The sequence below is a fragment of the Toxorhynchites rutilus genome, chromosome 2, assembly GCF_029784135.1.
Source record: "Toxorhynchites rutilus septentrionalis strain SRP chromosome 2, ASM2978413v1, whole genome shotgun sequence".
In the NCBI taxonomy this organism is placed as follows: domain Eukaryota; kingdom Metazoa; phylum Arthropoda; class Insecta; order Diptera; family Culicidae; genus Toxorhynchites; species Toxorhynchites rutilus.
The window spans coordinates 306,557,287-306,578,690 of record NC_073745.1 but is presented as its reverse complement, the minus strand read 5'-3'; the positions used below and the strand labels follow the sequence as shown (position 1 = coordinate 306,578,690).

The window sequence follows — 21,404 nt, the reverse complement described above, 5'->3', positions numbered from 1 at the left end:
AGATATCACACGAAGAAGAATTATATCAAAAGTTTTTTAAACATGAACATAAAACATTATTTAGTAAACATTTATCACAAGTTTGCAAAAAATAAAGGAATTCGGGAAAACTTATAGAGTATATGCACCGGTTGATCAATATCTGGGACACAGAATAGTTACCGGAGGAGGAATCTATAAAAAAAAGGAGACAAGCTGGATTACGGGAACTACCATGCGATCACGAACCTAAATGGTGCCTACAAATTCTGTCTCAGATCCTGTTTCGCCGTCTATCGCCAATAGTAAGTAGATTTTTGGAAAGTTATCAGGCCGGATTCATGCCCGGTTGCTCGACGACGGACCGGATTTTTACACTGTTTACCCCGAAAGCTAACAAAACTGATTCAGGGAACGATAAACAGTGTGCGGTGCAGTGTGCGATCTTTCGGAATTGTTTAAGACTAACAGGGGACTTCGACAACGCCATGGACTCTCCCGTCTGATCTTCAACGTGGAGCTGGAAGGTGTTATGCGAAGAGCGGGCTTCAACATACGGGACACGTCTTTCAACAAGTCTAGTCAGTTTAGGACATAATCACATGCGACGGTAACGGACTTGTATATGAAGAAGGGTTATTGGGCTTGGGATCAATGCATCTGGGGTAAATGATCTTGGTTTGTCCGATTTAGGGTGTTTTCACGCGAATAGTAAATGAAAATCGATTTTTCTTCGTGAAAATCACATATAATCAATACGAGTTGAAAAGCCTCAAGTCTCTAGTTGCTAATATTATCATAAGGCGTTGAAATTATTCAAATTTTGTATGTTCTTTAACGATTTTCCTCAAAGAGAAATTATGATCATGGTTTGTCCACCTCTGATCATGGTTTGTCCAGTTTTAGAAATCACCATTTTTGAATGAAAAAAATCGAATTTTCAAGTAGATGTTGCATTTCTTATTGTTTGAGTTGAGTCATCATATTGACCCATTCATAATTGAGGCTTTTCTCAGAATATTGCCTTTTCTTGGGCATTTAAAAAGTGTTCACCTCAACACATTTAACTCAGAGAACCTTTATTTGTGCTACGCACGAAGGACAACTGTACCATTGTTGACAAAACGTCATGTTTCGAATCGCCTCGAATTTGCTAAAATGCATATCGATTGGCCGAAAGAAAAATGGCGTAATGTTTTGTGGACGGATGAGTCCAAAAAAGTTTTGTTCGGGTCAAAAGGTCGTCGTCAGTATGTGAGACGTCCACGCAATACGGAATATCAACCGCAGTACACGGTTAAGACAGTAAAGCACAGCGGAGCAAAAATTATGATATGGGGAAGTTTTTCGTACAACGGTGTCGGGCCAGTTTACGATCCTAAACACACGAGCAAACGTGCTAAGGCGTGGTTTAAGGAGAAGAATATTGAGGTTATGGAGTGGCCAGTGCAGTCTCCAGACTAAAACCCTATTGAAAATCTGTGGGGAGATGTCAAATACGCTGTGGAAGAATTATGGTCTGTAATTCGTGATTAGTGGGCTGCAATACCTGATTCTCGCTGCCAAGCACTTGTGGACTCTTTGCCGAAACGTTGTGCTGCTTTTATTAAGAATAAGGGCTACGCTACAAAGTCATGTTACAGAACAACTTCGAAATCTTTCATCATTTTTTATCATGTTTTCCTGGTGTTGACTGTTATTTTTTTGAACACTAACTTTTTTGAACAAATGATTATTTTATTGAATAATAAAATGAAATCTTGCAACCTATACCATACACTTGTTCTATTGAAACTCTGTTCAGAATACACTATGAAGAAAATTCGGAACAAAGCGCTAATTACAAATTATTATCTTATTTCAGATTTCAAATCAGCACTGCTATTATTTTGAACACAACTGTATATGAGATATCCGCAAGGTTGTCGACGACATTGCACAATTTTTTTGCTGTTTATTCACAAATGCGTGGATTTTTATAACATACCAGGGAAACTGGATATGTACAATGATTCAAGATAAAGAAGAAAAAGAAGAAGAAGAGAAGAAAAGAAGAAGGAAAAGAAGAAGAAGAAGAAAACAAGAAGAAGAAGAAGAAAAAGAAAAAGAATAATAAAACGAAAAAAGAATATATGCCAGTCATTCTCTCTGGAACTGAAATTGTCCCGAAGACACTTCTGGAAGCGCTGAAGGTGTTAATATGGAGAAAGAATTGGCCGGCATCCAAAAGTCGGTCATCCTTAGCACCTGCGCGATTGTCCGACAATTCCTCGGTCAGGACTAAAACAGCATGAGCATGCAGATACGTGCATTACGCAGAGCCTAGTCCCCCTTTGACTTTCAGAAGCCCGGGGGCACGTGAAAATTCTGGCTAGGTTCGCCTAGTTAAGAAGTGAGACAAGTCTGCCAAAAAAAGAAGAAGAAGAGCAACAAAAGAGAAGAAGAAAAAGAAGAAGGAGGAGGAGCAAAAGAAGAAGAAGGATTTCAAGGTGCTTTCAAATACTTTAGGTTTCAGTTGGTGGCGCCTCACTGGTTTCGGTAATTGTATTTCTACGAGTCGGTAATAGATTAACGCGTTAAGCCCCGCGTCGGTCCCTGGGGACTGACACTGAATTTTACGCCTTTTTTGTGGCAATCTCACCGGACCGACAGTATAATTTTCGTTTGAAGAGTGTCGGCATTGGAAACGACAACGACCAAGCTACAAATAGGTGTTTAGAAAAGTTCACTATCGATTCGTTGGGACCGACGAGGGCCAGACGAAAAGCTCACTGTCGGTCTTCTATTTTGGCCGGGGCTCAACGTGTTAACGAAAAAATTATTTCTTACCGAAATCGTGTTACTTAACACCATTATTTTCTTCTGGGCTATGTTAGGTCTAAGATGTGTGCCATCAAACCAGCCACTCTTGAAATACTTTAAACCATTATATGATTGCTTCTGTTACAGCGAAAATAGTTAACCGAGTCATAGGATATTAGAGCATGAGGATATACTAATGTAAAAAAAGCTGTCGAATTAAAATTTGAACAGCTTGGTTTGGTGGCAAAAAACATCTTAAATGTAATTGCAGAATGTATTTCCAGCTAGAACTCAATTTGAAAAGGAAACACCCTTGTTTCACAAGTGATTCACCCGGTCTGAGGAATTGACCCCATACTAAAAACCAAGTCGTGCGGAATGTGTTCCTGAATGAGTAATGTTCATTAGTCCACATAACATAGAACGTGTCACGCGCTTTTTGCGTTGATCCAACCCATCTCGTACAGTCTTTTTGTAGAAAGCAAGACCAAAGTTCTGTTTACAAAGTATTAGCAAAGTGGAAGCGTTCCATGCTCTCTGGATTCTATAATGCTGTGAACCGGACACGTATCACATTCCAGCTGATGTCAAATGTGGAAAGATGCGACCACCGTTCGTTTTTTTTCTTACTTCTCTCATTTGTTACATCTCGCATGCAAATAAACTGAAATTACTCGGCATCCGTTCGCCGCTATACTCAGCGGAAAGGCACTGCGGGGCGGAAGCAGACCCGAGTGAGCACGTGTTCCGCTCAAACGCCGGCCGGCATTCGGCGGGCTGTCCCGAGACGTTGCATTGCATCGAGTAGACGTAAACATAAACAGAGACTTGCGCGATTCAGAATCTACTCCGACGCTAAGAGAGCAGATTGGGAAGCACGTGTATCAGATGAACCCGACCGGGCAATGTTGCCAACTACTAGCAAATGTGTGCCTTGAAGATGTGCATTGAAAACATTCGCAACTGGCAATCGTACCGAATTCATCCAACATATGCTTGCTCGCACTGTAAACGGGAGCTTTCCTTCCAGATCAACATAAAAAGGAAGCGATGGAGACGCTCCAACTTCAGTTGAGTTGGAGATTTGGAGATGCTCTGTTCGGTCGTGTGGATTGTTTCAAAGCGTTTCCCATTCAGAAGTGCTTAGTAGGAAGTGTGCTCTATCTTAGAGCTGTGAGGAAAATAATCTTAAACATTAGATCTTGAATTTGAATTTGTGTGGAATAATTGATGAATGGCATCGTTCAAGTGTTTGCGTGAATTAATTGCGGAGTTATGATAAGAAAATCACAATTCTACATATGAACGGAGATGAAACATATAAATTCAAGGTGGGAAATAAATTTGCAAACATCTGTCCCTTGAAGCTGTGGATCAGTGCGAACCAATAACACAACGGAGCAGCTGTTGGTGCGTGATTGTGAATTTATGAAAATAATAAGGGCAAAACAACCGACACAACAAGTTCATGAGTATATCAAAAAATAAAAGTTATGATAAATGTTTTGCCGCTCTACACGTGGGTGCCGTTTCTTGTATTTGGTGCTCGGTGTGTTCGATTCGAAGATTGCGCTTTTTATGAGCGGGGGTGTGTGTAAGCACTAACGAATAAGTGGAAGCGAATCTCCAAGTTTTTGCTTTTACGACGACGACGACGACGACGACTAGAAATAAGTGTGTCACATTTTATCGCGCCAAGTTTGCCGAGAGCTGCTACAATTCATAAAATAGGAAAGAAATAAAAATCGGTTGTTCCCAAATCGCTGCAGTGGCTATTTTGTAATCGTAAAATATATTCCGAGCGTAAGATGGCAGTGATTGGGAAGTGTACGCACAGTTAGTTTTATCGGCAGCATTGAGTGAACTCTGGTGAGTGAGTGGACAAAATATTGTGCGTCTCCATGTTTGAGGAGATTTAAGGTTAGTATTCAGATCAACCAATCGTTCCCATGTAATGAGCGTAATTTACGACACCGTTGATATAAAAAAATTCAACGATGAGTATCAGTACATATCCTATAAGCGACAAGTTATGAAATTATAACTCATGAGATCTTGATGAGAACGTTGCTCATGACATGTTAACAACAGAAGAGGGAATTCTTCAGTTATCCTACCTTTTTTGTTTGAACTAATGAGGAAGTTGTAAAATTATTAAGTTTTATACAAAAAAAGTCTCCGTGCTTCAATTACAGGATTAAAATTACATTCTCCAAACAAATAATACAATTTCAATTTCAGTAACAGGTATGCGAGTTGAATTTGTCGGTTTGATGTTTTAGATATTGCTATCATGGTTGCATACCTTCGATTTGGCATATACGCCATTTTGTCATATGACATTCAACTTCTAAAAAATTGTTAGTGTCATTCTGTAAAAAAAAAAAACAAACTAACTTGGTTGTTTTAGCGTAATGTCAACTTTCGTTTCGCACAAAGAGCATTTGCGACATTTGCGACATCTGTTTTTTTTAATAAGAAGGGGAAGGCACATCGTTTGTTTGTTATAACGTTATCTCGAAAACCCTAAGCGCAAAAAAATGGATTTTATCTTGTGAAGTCTGCCTATCCACTGCAAAGAAAATTACTCGGTATGTGGTGGGACCAGGAGGTTTTGGTGATATGATAAATTTAAACCGTGCACCGTTGGAAAATAAGGTCAGAATTGGCCTAAAGACACGGTAAAGCGACATTATACCATGAAAGTTGTGGAGGACGCAATAAAAACACTTAACTAGGGAACGTTATTGCACCCGCCGTATTCTCAAGATCTGGCCCTGTCAGATTATTACCTTTTTGCTTCAATAGGACATGCTTGCAGAACAAGGCGAGGCGAATTCCAAACAAAAAAAGCTGAACAAAATAAAAAATTACAAAAAGAAATGTGTAGAATCAAACGGGGATTAGTTCGGAAAAAAGTATTTTAAGGTTCTCCTGAAAATTATGTCTTTTTTTCCAAAAAAAAAACCGAACAATTTCAACATGCACACCTGCTAGACCAATCAAAGAGAAGCACTGTATTGCCTTTCATATTGCCTTATCATTACGAAATAATACGATATATCAGACTTGAAATTGATTCAAGAAGCAACGCGATGTATAAATTAGAACGCTCATACAGGCTGCACTCCATTCTGCATTCCAAATTGATCGCAATATCTTTACGTTCAGACAGAGAAGATTGAGCACGGTAGTACCGTTTCAGTACAAGAAGCATTTGCTATATGTTCTGAATCGAAAAATAACAGTACCCTCATCCGGGGGCTAATTGATCACTGAGGTCGAATTTGATCAAACGTATAACTGAAAACAAATAAAAATTTTCAGAGGTATTGTGCAACGCCTTCACTCATCAAATTGCATGGGCATTAATATTTTTCTAAATAGAATTTTCGTTTCAATTTTTACCTATGGACAAGAAACATATTTTCAACATATCAAAACAATATTTATAGACGCTAAAATATTGGTTCATTCCTAGCCGATACTTTATGAGATGAAATAGTAATCAAATACTTGTAATTTCTATTGAAAGAAGTGAAAAAAAACTATTTTACAAAAAAGCACCAAGAATAACCACAACCGAATCCCATCATGTGACTTAACGAACTTCTTGCTTTGTCAAAACTGGCTCATTGGTGACCATTTCATGAATTTTCGGCTACATTAGAAGAACCCGAATTATTTCTGGATAACCCGTAGATCAAATTTTAGATCGGGTTATGGAAAGGCATGACCACACCTTTAAGTGGATTAAATCAGCTTTCTGTATCCTTAATCCCATGAATTATAATTTAAATGATCGTAGGTTTAAAAATCAAAGATTTTCTATACTTTTTTTTCTCACATTTGAGTATATATTGATCAATTTCACTCCGAAATCAATATTTCCGCTATTTTTTTCCAAATTAACGCTTGAGGATTTTTTAACAAAACCTTCCATAACGTTTTGTGGCTTTAGCACCAGTACTGGTTTTAAAAATAATGGGGAATAAATTAAACAACAAATTTCGGAAATATTCACATTTTTCTGAAAATCGCGCTCAATTTGCCCCAGGTTTACGGTACTGTGATAACGTTTATTTAAAACGTGACAGATTTCACGCAGATATGAGTACACAGTGTATCAATTAATAATAACAAAGTATACGAGTATAATTTCGATTGTGAAGGAGACAGAAAAATCATTGGGACTTAGAAAGTCCATTTTAATCAGATTGCTGGTTTAAATATTCTTCCGCCGGATCCGGTGGGCTATCTCACTGATGAATAAAGTCTAGCCTCACTACTTCAATACGATTGTTTTTCCACAGCGTATTTGTACTTTGCATGTTTTGAAAAATGTTCAATTGGAAAGAATTAATGCATTGGCATTGGCAAAGTTTTTCATGTAGAATCTACCTTTCTTAAATTGTAATACGATTTCTTCGCAAAATATTGGAATTTCAAAATCAAAAAAAGTAGAAGGGTCTGAGCCTAGGGACACAGACGAAAGTTTGCCGTAGGACTGCGATTGTTCAGAACAGTTGTTGTTTTTTTAATATAATTCTTCTTATTGTTCAGAAATCTGTTAGTTTAACTCTTTTGAAACTCTAAACAGTAGCTCTGAAAAAGGCCGTTTGTTATAAATACTCATAACCGTCAAACGGTTTGTAACGAACAAAAAACCAAAATAAGCTTCCGCCAGGAACTGTCTAACTGTAAATGATCAATGAATATCAGTCTGACATGAAATGATATGGTGAAATGGCACATATACGATCGGTAAACAAAAAAAATATCGTCATTGATTACATTATTTATGAAGTTTATGGGGAAGAAACAAAGAAACAAGTTGAAAATACTTACAATTTCGTTATATTTTGAGGTAAAATACACATGAAATCATGAACTTGCTTTATTTTTAATGGGTAGCTATAGTATTGTGGTGTCTTTCCATTGCCTTATTCTTATTATTAGTCTTATTTTAAGACATCGGGAGCAGTAGCTTTTCCGGTGACATAATGTTCGTTTGTTGACTATCACAATCAGGTCGTATTGGTTCTACTGCTCAATCTATCATAGAATGAATTGAGTCATTGAGAATGATTTATATGAGCCATGAAGATAATTAATATTTCATTTCGTTTCATTTTTGTGATGCGATGTAATGCCGATCTCAATAAGTCCTCGCATAATAATCGCTTCATTTTTCGCTGTACAATTTTCCATGTTGCCGCAGCCCGGAAGACACTCGCTTAAGATGTTCGTCACCCCGTCATATATGTATTGGTGACACTTTCCTCGTTGCTTTGATGAAATATTGCATTTGATAACCTCAACATTCGAAAAGGTCTTGCTAATTTCTTTGAAAGAACGAATTATTGCACACAAGTTTGGGTTGCGTACAGCAGTCATGGGAACCGAAGAATACATGATTTACCTTCGCATCCGCTCGCAAAACATACCTCCTTTATTTGTTGAATTGCTCTCTTGTTTTATTATTTCCACTGTTGAAGTCCTAGGCAAAAAAATGCCGGATGAATTTGCCGTCTAATTGTGTATATTACAACATATATCGTAAGAACGATTCTGCGTAATATGCATTTCAAAACTCTTAATAAACGTTTTTCGTAGAGTGACTATAGAAATCAAAGACGTAGTCCTACGTCAAAATAAATAAAATGGTCTCAGCCTAGGGGCACGGATGACAGCTTGACGTAGGACTGTGATTGATTGTTATTATTGTCATTGAAATAAATTTTTTCATTGTTCAGAAATCCGTGATTTTTACTCTTTTGAGAAATCTAATGGAGGCACTGGATTCATATTTCATATTTAGTTATATCCTTTGAACGGGATTGATGAGCTAGAATCTGTAACCTCACATGTAACCTGTAACCTGTAACCAACATGGACACGACGAACTCGACACTATTTTTTTTTAATCGATGTTCTAAAATGTTCTCAAAATACATTAAAGTCATTACCACCCTTTTCTTCTGCAGAAGGTGACAAGGAGCCATCATTTATCAGTGCATTTTTGAACACAAATCTTAATACACTCTGTCCAACTTCTATAAGACTAGGTGATGATCCTGCTGCGTTGTGTCATTGTAAACAAACAATGCTTCAATTTATATTTCAGTGTGTAGGTATTGGTGACTACCATACACTGCATGATTTTCATATGTGTGTGTTCACGCGCTGAACATAAACGAATGTTTTTGTATTTTTCAGTTGTCAAGTTTTCAGTTTTCAGTGTCAAGTAAGATCAGTTACATTTTCCGTTTATTTTAGTAGTTTTGATCAATAAGTCTGGAAAATGCCAAAGGGAAAAGTGCTCACGGATAAAGAAGGAAGACAAATCGATGCGTTTCACCAAGAAAATGTTGGTATCAGAGAAATCGCTCGTCGGATTGGACGATTTCATCAAGTAGTGCTCAATTATTTGGCGAATCCTCAAGGATACGGTAAGAAGGAGAGAGCTCCACGTAAATTGAAGCTCTCTGACCGGAATAAGCGGGAAATAGCTTCAGTTTTCACAACTTCGTTTACCTCAAAATCGCTTATGCAAATAAAGCAAAATTTCAATTTAAATGTTACTCGGGTGACAGTTCATCAAATTTTGGTAAAATAACGTCACATGAAGAGGCTTAAAAGGTTAAATCACCTCATCTCACACCATCTCACATCGGAAGATGTCTTAGTTTTGCCGAAGCTCACATGAACCGACAATGGGACATGGCATGTTATGACAAAAAATGTTTCCAAAAGAATACATTTTGCTATATACCATAACGAAAAGTTCTTCAATGTATAGGTTATCTTCACTGACGAAAAATTACAGAAGAAGGAACAGTATTTTTCAACCAGGAACTTTGGTGGAGGCTCGTGCTTGGTTTGGGCGGGATTGTGTGCAACCGGAAAGCTCAAGATAGCTTTCACATTCTGGAATCCTCTCTCCTACCGATTTGTATGTAGAACCTACACGGAGGGAAAACGGTACACCGCGATTGAAGAGCTCAAAAGTCGCAATTTCCGAAACATAGTAAAATATCGAGAAATCCGTTCAGCAGAATTTGGTAGATCGTATTCCAACATGAATTTTCCAGGTTATAAGCCGAAATGGCAAGGTTGCCAATTATTGACATGCAAATCAGCCGATCGTTTTGAATTTTTCATTGATAATACATATGACTTTTGAAATGTTCTTATAGAAACTGGAAAGCTAAAATTATCATATTTAAGCACAATAAATAAACAAACAACTCTTTTGAACGAAATTGACGTTAGATATGCTTTATTCTAAGCATTCAACAATGTATGAATGTATCTCGTTGAAATTCCAACTGTTTGTGTTGCAACGAATCAGAATCAGAATCAAATGAAAATCTAAACACCGAAAATGTAGGAAAAATGGAGGATTTCGAATGCTCATAATTCGAGCATTTCTCAATAGATCGCAAAGATGTTTGCATCAATTGATAAAAGATATTTCTAGACATCTTTCACAATGAATAACATTTCATTTTTTTAGATAAAGAATTGAAATATTGTAAAATGTCAAATGGTTTCGACCATAAGGAATAACCAGAATAACAGCGGAAAATAATTTGAATGCAAGCGAAACTCCCCCGAATGAGCTAATGTTTTGCATATGGTACATTATCGTGCAAATCAACATTTCGCAACAAGTTCCGAATGAAAAATCGAATTAACTATTTTTATTGGCACTTAAAACCATACGTTTCGTCTGGTATTCCGGAAAAAAAATCCCAGAGTGTCGATTTTTGACAATAAAATTTTTCGAAATTACATTAGATCTCGACGTTTCATGCAGTTTTAAGACATTTGGCATCATTTGGCGTGAAAATCTGGAAATTTCGTTGATAGCTGATATAAGTTAATATTTCAGCAGGACAACTACAGGTCGGACTCAATTATCCGGTACTTGATTATTCGGAATTTTAGACTCGATTATGCTGAATATTTTGTTTTGATTTTTTTTATCAGAAATTTTGAATAATTTGTTAATATACGTTATAGATACGATCGTTTGAATAAAATTAAACGTAGTTAGGTAGAGAACACACCGTTTATTCTCATAAAAACACTTCATTCAACACACAACATAAACTACAAAACTAAACACTAATAACGCGACCGGGTCCGCAACAAAAAGATCTCTAAATCCGCACCCGGAAAGGAAGAACAATTAGTAAACTATGTAGAACAAAATATTTATTCACTTACCTTTGCTCTAGGAACAATTACCTGCAAAATACAAATAATATTATACGCACAATACACAATACACAGTACTTACCGGTCACAGTTCAACTCACAAAAACACAACATAACCGGCAGACAAAACCACAACAATCTAGTAAATAACAACAAAGCGAATTGTCAGAGGCAGGAATAACATCGCTATAGAAAACGGGGAATACAAACCCAATTGTTTTTATAGCTAATATTCGAGACGCAACCCAAACAAAAGAACTTACTGATATATGGACGGTGGGACCGTATAAATGGGGCAAAGCATGTTAAGGGGGGACCTCTGTCTGGATGGTCGGAAAATAATGAATTCTCGTGAATTAGTTCGGATGGAATTAAGTGAAGTTTTCGGGTATTTTGGTTATTGTTTAAAGTATATTTGAAAATGTATTTTACATTTCTTGAGTGCACGAATAATGATTATTACGCTGTTGATAGCTGGATGCGTAGATGTGGTCTGAAAATCGGTACCTTGCTGGTGGTGTAAGTTCTGAAGCGACGGGGTGTCGCAGAAAGAATTCCAATGAAAATTTTGGAACTTTAGGACAATACCTAAAGCGTTACATACATACATGTCCTTATTTCGTTGCCTGGGTCGATGCCGGATGTTCCGAGTCGTAATTAATTGAGTATTCGTAGTAGGTTATTCTAGGTAGGTTGCCTTACTAGGGCCACGCTACCGAGTCTCGTGATGGGGCTGCCATCTTAGCTACGGTGTTCGAGACAACACGTTTCTTGATTCAGCCGCCCGCTTCGGGTCAGACGCTGCCGTGTGCCGCTCCTAACATGGAGAACAGACGCGCACTAAATGAGAAAGCTTCACCCTCCGGAGGGGAGAAGAGCCTAGAACCCACCGGAGTTGGTTACCCGATCTTCACTATGGTTGCTCGTATCCCGGGAGGCACCACGGGGAGGTCGGGATAGGAGTTACTGGATAAGAGGCTGAGGACCAAAATTGGGGTCTATTTTATACCTGCAGGTACGTGAAAATTTGAAAATTGTCAAATTGGCGACCATTTTTGTTAACTATGAGTTATTTTTTATGAAAAATCGCTGTTCAGAAGCCCATAAAAATCGAAAAAATTATATATTAAAAAACGGCTATCTAACGCTTTAGATAATTCATTTTTACATGCTGATAAAAATTTCAGCCAAATCGGTCGAGTAGATCCTAAGATATCCATACCACCGGTTGAAAAAAACATGTTTTCGAGAAAATCGCTTTTGAAAATTCGTACAGCAATACTTTATCCTTGAGGTGACTTCAAACTTTTGGCTGTCACATTCCGACGAAATCAAATATCGAAAAAAATCTTTTAGAACAACATTTCTGAGGGTATAAGCTTCCAAAAAATGCAAAACACAAAACAAGAAATTTCTTCGATTTTCCAGACCATGTCCCCCCTTATGTATCAGTCAGTCGCAATAAACTCATCGAACAGTGTACACCAAATATCTTTGGCTGTATTCGTTCTCCTCATTTCTCTACTCATCGGATAGCCAGTCTGCTCTCAACTCTAATACTCTTCGGAACTCTGCTCAGATAGCTCTCTGGGCGGAGACAAGGGGGATGGAATAGGGGTTGTTCCATTCAACTAGTTTCGATTATCCGCAGTAGATTCATATACGTTGAAAATTCCTAACTTAAATGAATACATTGATTTAATATCTAAACATACCTAATCCACAGTTATTCACAGTGTATTATATATAATATGATCATTCGAATAATCATGAACGTAGTAAGGAAAAGGAAAAGTTGGGGTAGGAGTGTTGAAATTGTTGCAAAGAATACAAAATAAGTGATAAACCTTTGATTCCACTTGGATAGTCCGTTAAGTTACTGGTTTATCAAAATATGTCTGATTAGCATCTTCATATGTTACGATATTATCGCAGAACAAACCCAATAACATTTGTTTGGCAAATTGTTATTTACTTTAGTTTAAAAACAAATTCATGAGTAATGATGTGACGATTAGAGTGCCAATGAAAATGGTCATCGCAAATTTGCGAACGGGACTTCCTGAAAGATGTTGAGAAATGTAGAGAGAAAGTTTACCAAAGTTCGGGTCTTTCGAAAACCGTAAAATAACCGAAAAGGGGACTACCTGAAATCGGAGCATTGAAAAATAAAGTTGATGCCAATTGTATGAAACATCGAGATCGACTGTCATCTCGATTTTTTTTGTCATCTAAATTACGAAAATCTTTCTTTTAAATTTTTGTATGATTCGATTATCCGAAAAATTCAATTATCCGGAATGAAGAAAAAAAATCCGGATAATCGTGTCCGACCCGTACTCGAAGCATACTACTAGCGCAAATCGCTAAATGGCCTCCACAAAGCCTCAAACTCAACCCCAACGAGAATTTGTGAGCTATTCTCGTTGCCAGGGTTGACAAAACTAATGTTACCAAGCAAAATAACTATTTTGAAACCCTGAAGCGCGTGGAAAGAGCTGAGTCCACAGCATCTGAAAAATCTTATGAAGAGTATGCCATAGCACCTGCAGCTGACCCTGAAGAACAAAGGAGGACTCATTTCTTTTCAAAATACTTTTTTTTTTCCTTTAATTTATCTTTTCTGGAGGCAAAATTAGGCAGGAACCTTTTTGTCCCTGTTTTTCCAATGATTTTTTTTTATTAAAACAAACTTTTTTTAATATTACATAAGTAAAACTTGAGAAGATGTAAAAATAAAATATGAAAAAAGTCTACAGTGTGATTTCTTAATAATGATGGTCCCACCTCATTCCCCTACAAAGGTTTGAGCCGGACGAGTTATCTTTAAGATAATTACTTATAAGAATTTACTTTTGTATTATCAATCTGAACCAGTAAAAAAGATAAAATAAAATAAAACGAACTGGTTGTTCTACAGACATAGACTCTAAATTTGATAAACTTTATAAGGCAGCACGCGAGCTTTCTCATTCCATGGCATGTCAAGAAAATTTCCAACTTGAAAAAATCCTTGACCGATTGGGAATTGAACCCAATACCTATGTCCGTATCAACCGTGAATTTACAAGAGAATTCCCGCTTCACTAGATTCTCGATAACGGTCTGCTAATGCGATCGTTTCCGAGTTCAGACAGCTGAGCATCCCCAAGCCTAATTCGAGCCACCACTTCAGGTCCTTCATATTCTAAGGATAATATTCCCACTGGAACTCGCAATTAGATCTGCCGCACTCAGAAAAAATCTCGTTATAACCATTTATTTAACAAATGAATTTACGAGTATTGCGATTGGGCTATCCCCAGCTACATTCCGGTATTCACATCAAACCCCTCGAAATGATGTTAGCTTATTTCAAAACAGATAATTCGAAAACTGATATGCCCTCCATAACTTGGTTTATACACATGACCGTTGGAACTCGCAATCAGATCTGCCTCAACTCAGAAAAATCGCGTTATAACCATCTATTTAACAAATGTGTTCACGAGTATTCCGGTAGGACTATCCCCAGCTTCGCTCCACTTCCAATTTGTAATCTCTTGTAATGAGGTTCATCCTAAATTGTTCTTGTCTGTTTACGCGCGCGATGCTCAAACTATTGTAGATTTCGCAATTGTTTTTTAAATCTAATATCAACAATCTTGCTATCTAACAAACTGAAAACAAACTAAATACCATCATTATTATTGTCTTTAGACAAAAAAAATCAGAAAATATTCAACATAAAAAGACAATTCGGAATATTCTGAAACTTGTTGCTGTCTTTGCTTCATTTGACAGTGAGTTGTAAAGCTTATAACCTTTGTAAAAAATAGAATTTTGGGTACAGGACATCCGGAAGTTCAGAGTTCTGAGGTCTCTTGCTTGCCTTGTGTTATACTGTTGTATATCTCTTCCATGAGTTATTGTGTTTCGTAAATAATTCGGTGTCAAACCGTTGATCATTTTGAATATTATCGTGAGCGTTTAATACGCTGGCCAACTGACATCCATTGTAGGTATTCTAACATAAATCTTCGTGGAGTTAGTCTATCGCATCTCAATATCAAGCGCATGGCTTTGTTCTGTGAAATTTGCATCCGTTGCAATTGTCTCTTGTTTGCTAGGAACAACACGGATGCACAATAATCAAAATGTGAAGCAATCAATGCTTTGTAGATCGTCAGCTAACTATCAAAGGTCAAAAATCGATTTATCCTACAAATCACTCCATATTTTTGAGCTGCTTTCTTTATGGTGTAGTTTATATGTTCCTCAAAGTGCAGCGTTTGGTCCAAAACAACGCCAAGATATTTGTTTGATGATGCCCTCTCCACAGATTGTCCATCTATATTTATATCAAGACCGTTACTGTCTATACTACGTGTCGATACTACCATGTATTTTGTTTTGTTTATGTTCAGCTTCAGTCTTTTCCATTTCAGCCAGTCATCTGGTGCTGTAGTTCATGGTTCATATTTCTGTAACAGTCTTGCAAGGTATCTGCTACAACGAATATCACCGTATCGTCAGCGAACAAGTTCACGTCACTATAATTTAACACCTGTTTGATATCATTGATATACAGCAAGAACAACAATGGCCCTAGAACACTTCCTTGAGGCACACCCAGATTTACTGATTCCGCTGGAGATTTACAGTCTCTGTAAAGAGTTATCTACGTTCGCCCCTAGAGGTAACTTCCAAACCATTCTATTACAGATCCTTACACACCATAATTGGAAAGTAATTCGACTAGTTTTCTCCTGTTTCTGTGCCAGTTTCCATTTCAGTAGCAACAAATTGAGTGCCGTTTCACATGAATGATGTTTTCTGAACCCAGATTGTTCTTCAACCAGAATTCCATTTTTCGTTACATGTTCCAAAAGTTGTTCTTTGATCACTGTTTCTAGAATTTTCTTATACATTGGTATCATGTTTACAGGTCTACGGTCTTCTGGTTTCGACGATTTCGGATTTTCGGGAATAGCCACGCCAACAGATTTCTTCCAATTGTGCGGGAATTCGCCTCGGAGCATCGACTCATTTACTATGTATAATAGGTGCTGCTTGATAACATCAAAAGCATCTACTAGTACTCTTTTGCCAACTTTTTCAACTCCTGCAAAATTTTTTAAATCCATCACCAACCTCTTCAGTGTTACCATGTTCATGGTTTTGAAGTATCTCATTTGTGCTGACAGGCTTGGGAATCTAAAATTTCGCTGGTTCAATGGAGAAACAATACTTTGATGAATTTCTTCTACACTAGACGTGAAATATTTATTGAGTCTATCTGCTGTTTTGTTGTCACTGTCCGTATCACCGTCAAATACAATGCCAATGTCGTTGCTACCACCCGGATTACATAACAATTTAATTTTTTTTCCACATCTTGCTCTTATTTCATTCTGAAAAAATATATTTTTAAAGTTCTTCAGTTCACGTTCGTAGTTCACGTTCATATATATTTCCTCATCCTGTACGCATTCCAGTGTTTAATGTTCTTGGTACGTTTCGCTGTTATCAGATATTTATCACGCTTCCTTTTGATGAATGCCAACGAAGCATTATACCATTGTTTATTTTTGAAATGTCTCTGTGTTGGATTGCCGAATATTCTATCTGTCACTATCTGTTTCATTGAAGAGCAGAATGCTTCTTCTAGATTCTTGGCTACATCATGAAGAGATATTTGTTCTTCAATGGGAATTAGTTTGTACCTTAAAACAGATTGCAATGCAAATTTCGAATAATTCTTCCAACATTTATACGGTTTATTCCGTCTTATTTCAGATATATCAACATCAAAAGTATTTGAAATCATACCGATTGTTTCATGATCCGAAATTTTGCTATCATTAAGCATTTCAACCACGTCATCGTCAAAATTGGTAAAAATTAGATCAATAGTTGTCTTGTAACTCTGGTGTGATCGATAACTCTTGCTTGCTTGAATTTGGTGGCTTGAGTGATAGCTTTTGATTCGGCGGATTTTGAATGCTCTGCCCAGTCAATGTTGAAATCACCAGTGATCACTATTCGTTTTTGTTCATGTAATAGAATTTGTTGTAGCCATACATCTTCTAGAAATAGTAAGAAGTCCTTGTCGTTGCTACTAGGTGAATGATATATTCCAGCGTAGATTCCATCTATTGTGTTACCATTACTTTATTTTTTTTGGCTTATTTTTCAAATTGCTACGATGTGCGAGAGCGTTGTTTTGATCTTCAACATCGAAATTTATATTTTAGAAGCTTCTGAATCATTATCCGTATAGTTCTTCTGACACACCCCCGTCGCTGCAAGTATTAACAAGAATTGTGTGTATCAAAATTGCAGAGTTACAGTTTTTTTTAAATATAGTAGTGCAGGAAACTCCCGCACAAAATTGGATATGTTTAACGATACATATAATTGATTTTTATGACTCGTTCAATAATTTTAAAACTGGGCCTATGATTTATTTGTATTATGAACAGTTCCATTTTGTTTCATTCCAAAAAGATATTGTAATTCCGTTATGGGAAAGTCACCGCAAAAGTCGGGCATACTGAAAGTCACCTGTGTTGGTCTGAAATAGAAGAAAATAGATGTTCTTAATAGTTATTAATGTTTTATTTCGCAGGTGAAACTGTGAAAAACTCAAATAAAAGAATACGGACTAAAATATTATATATAAAAATAATTTTGAAGCAAACTTTTTAATTTTGTTTGCATTGAAAAAACTCATCTATTTTTTTAAACAAATTGGTTCACTTGAAAGTAATACCAATGAAAATTTGTGTACGAAGTTTTAGCACGATTGAAAGAAAACTTTCAGAGTTATCAATCACGTAGTCTTGGCTTGAGTAATATATATTTCCCTTTTAAAAAAAGTTTAAATGACGTTTACACTCTCTACACTGAATCACTGAGTCCCTATAGTAATTTGTAGAAAATGCACTCACTTCCTTCGCTACACACACGAGGCTCTGATAATTGCTTCTGTTGAAAAAAGCAGCATATTCACGGTTCCAACACATGTACACATTTCCATACAACATAATTAAAAAAAAAAAAAACAATATGAACATGGGCCATGCAAACATTGTTATGTGAATGGTTCCATGTTTAATCCTAAACCACAAACCATACACACTGTCATGCAAACAAACATAAACACATTCCAATTTATATTTCAATTAAAAAGAGTATTCATTCATGGAAGAACGGTTCGGTATATTATCTCCATCGCAATCCCGGTTTATGTTTCAATTACACCCCATTCAAACCACGAACGGCTCGCCGCCGAACTCGAGAGCCGTGATTAAATTTGAATTTCCACAAGACTTCGCCCGGAAGACTGCGCCAATCGAAAGTGGTTGAATCATCCAGCATCAAACTCATAAATGTCACTCACCGCCTGAACAGGTATACTTCCATGGCATGAAATATGCTTCGGTAGTCATTGCTTCATTCGCCTTTCCCACCGCCATCCGCAAACGACCCTACACCCCTCAGGCGGAAAGGGGATAAATATTGTTAGCGCGCGCATTGTTAAAAAGTTGCCCTTGCTTCTTTCCCTCCGTGTGGAAATGAGAGGAGGAGCCCGACGGGGTGGATGATAGGGCGGATGATTCTTCCCATCGCCACCACCGTTTTGTTTGTTATCATTTTCACCATTTCACCATCCACCACTGGCACTGTTGACTCTGCCTTTCCGCATCGATTGCGATCGTGTTCAACCGCTGATGGCGGCGGTGGCGGCGTTGGATGTAATTAAAGTCATAAAGTCTTACGGCGAGTCTCGCTCCTCTCGGAAGCTACTTTTCGTTTTATTTCGACATCCAATCCTGACGAAAGAAGAGACACAATTTGCTGAACCTGATTAAAATTTAATGTCTCGGGTGTCGCAATCCCCTGTGGCGCGATTTCTGCTGCAAAAAATAGCGCGAAATTGAAGGGGTAATAAATTATGATATCTGTTTTGTTTTTCTTCGCAAGAATTATTCAACCGGATGATCTTTTCTTATTGTGCGTGTCTATATTTTGCCTGAAAATAAATATTTGCAAGGAAAGATTTCCGCCCAAGAGCAAATTGTAATTTCGCTGATTGAACTGGGGGTGGGCTGTTTTCTTTCCAAATTAGATCTCGCTTTCGGAGGGCATCAGAAAGTTTTTATTGTTTAGTCGATGGATCGGATATAATGATTGTGGGAAAATTATCATGCCGTTGGAAAATTTCATCCTCCGTTTAGAGCAGAGATGCTGAAATCAAATTAATGCAAACTTTACTCGATTGGCGATTGACTCAGCATCTCAACATAATATGAGATGAATTTCAACAACTCACCCACTCAAAGTGCATGTCAGCGCATCCCCATCCCTACTGGTTCTGATTTTAACGGTAATGACGCTGATGATGGTACACTTCAACGTTGAACGTCGGCATTTGAGCGAGAAAGCTTTGCACTGGACTTGGATGATGATAGCTTTACAGTCAAGAGTATGTCAGATACTATTTCTCGCTGCTGCTGCTGCTGCTTCCAGAGCCGCTGACTTAGGACTCGTTACTAGGAATGACGATGGTGATGGCGATGAATACACTCAGCATAATTGATAGCTTTCGTAATTACCGCAGCGTGAACGCAAATTATTTATGCAATGAGCGTAAAAAAGAAGAATGACTGAGGAGGTCGCGTTCTGATCGTTGTGGATCATCATGAGCAAGTCAGGCGAAGATGGAGGTCAAAATATGGATTGTATCTGAATCGAGATGGAATATTGAGAGGAGATTTTTTTTCATAGAGCCAAACCTATTATTCTCTGTTCAGTTGACAATCCATACTCGGTTTTGTGGAATTTTCCCCATACGACGATTCCCGTGTATCTTTTCATTCTATGGTACATTGTAGCCATAAACATGAATCCATGTTCCTCTCACCTTTTGGGTAACTTTGAGTTTCCTTGTTCGAAGAATTCCTGGGCTTTGAAGCAATCTTATTACTAGGTCAAATGTTGATGATTTTGTAAGGAGTGAATCTCTTTTTCGTTTCTGGATTTGAACGATTCAATATTGCTGTCAATACAGCGCACAGTATAGTAATGCATCGAAATCCGGACGAATATAACCTCAATGACTAAAAAATATTGACATATCATAGCATGAAAAATTAGCGTTGCCATAGAATTAGAAGGCCTTCATCTAAGTTATGAATCACAGAATTCCACAAAATCATGTTATTTTTTTTTTATCCAAAATATATATTTTTATTAAGGCTCATATGGCGTCAACCTGACGGGGCCGGGAGTTCAATATTTCGACAATGTTTGCCTTATAACTATGTTAGTAATATGTAACCGATTACTCGCGGTTGGCTCGAGGTTAGTATTACAAGTGTTTTCGTAATTGTGATGTTGCTGTCTCCAATGCTCAGTACCTGTGCCCGACACGGGATACTTCCTTTTGGGATGCAGCTGACCATTAATCAGCAACGCCCCCCTAGTGTGTACCCCATATCTAGCGTGGTGCGTCTTCTCGACTCGAGGAATCCAGGATAGAATGGTCACTAGCCGGCGCAAACATCAGCTCGTGTAGAGTTGTCATGAGCGGTACAACCTTTGGCTCTTGTTGAATGATCAGTGGACTGCACAACCTTTGGCCCGTGTATCTGTAAAGAGTGTGTGTATGTATTGCCGCGACTAAGTAAAAGTTTATAGATCGGATAGGAGGGATATGAAACAGGGACACAACGAAGGAAACATCATTAAACGTTGACATCGGCGTTTCTGAGGAACAGGTATAGATGAAGCAGAAGATCAGGATCACGGCTACCTAAGATATCCCGGACGGGGATCTTCGATTGTCTGCCTTGTGCTCTCAGTGCTCTAGAGAGCCGAGAGCGAGCAGCATGGAACCGGATACACGACCAGACAACATGCTCGATGTCGTGGTAGCCATCGCCACAATCACAAAGATTGTTTGCTGCGAGCCCAATGCGATAGAGATGCGCGTTTAGGTTGTAGTGATTGGACATAAGCCGAGATATCACGCGAATGAAATCACGACCTACATTCAATCCCTTAAACCAAGCTTTCGTCGAAACCTTAGGAATAATCGTGTGTAACCAGCGACCGAACTCATCTTCACTTCACATGCGCTGCCAACTAACGAGTGTGTCCTGACGAGGAATGTGGAAAAATTCATTATAAGCAATTTGCCTTTCAAAAAGTGTGCCTTCTAAAGCGCCCACCTTAGCTAGCGAGTCCGCTTTCTCATTCCCCGGAATCGAGCAATGAGAGGGAACCCATGCTAAGGTAATCTTGAATAATTTTTCGACCAAAACACTCAATAGATGTCTTATTCTTGTTAGGAAATAAGATGAGCGTTTATCAACTTTCATTGAACGAATTGCCTTTATTGAGCTGAGACT

General features: G+C 37.8%; 1 protein-coding gene across 1 annotated transcript in view; it reads left to right on the top strand.

Moving 5' to 3' along the window:
* The first annotated feature begins 3,864 nt into the window (after positions 1–3,864).
* Positions 3,865–21,404, top strand: part of LOC129771392 (uncharacterized) — a 243,795-nt gene continuing 226,255 nt past the window's right edge. Inside the window, exon 1 of the mRNA XM_055774991.1 lies at positions 3,865–4,701. The gene's annotated coding sequence lies outside the window, so the exon portion shown is untranslated. The remainder of the gene's footprint in view (positions 4,702–21,404) is intronic.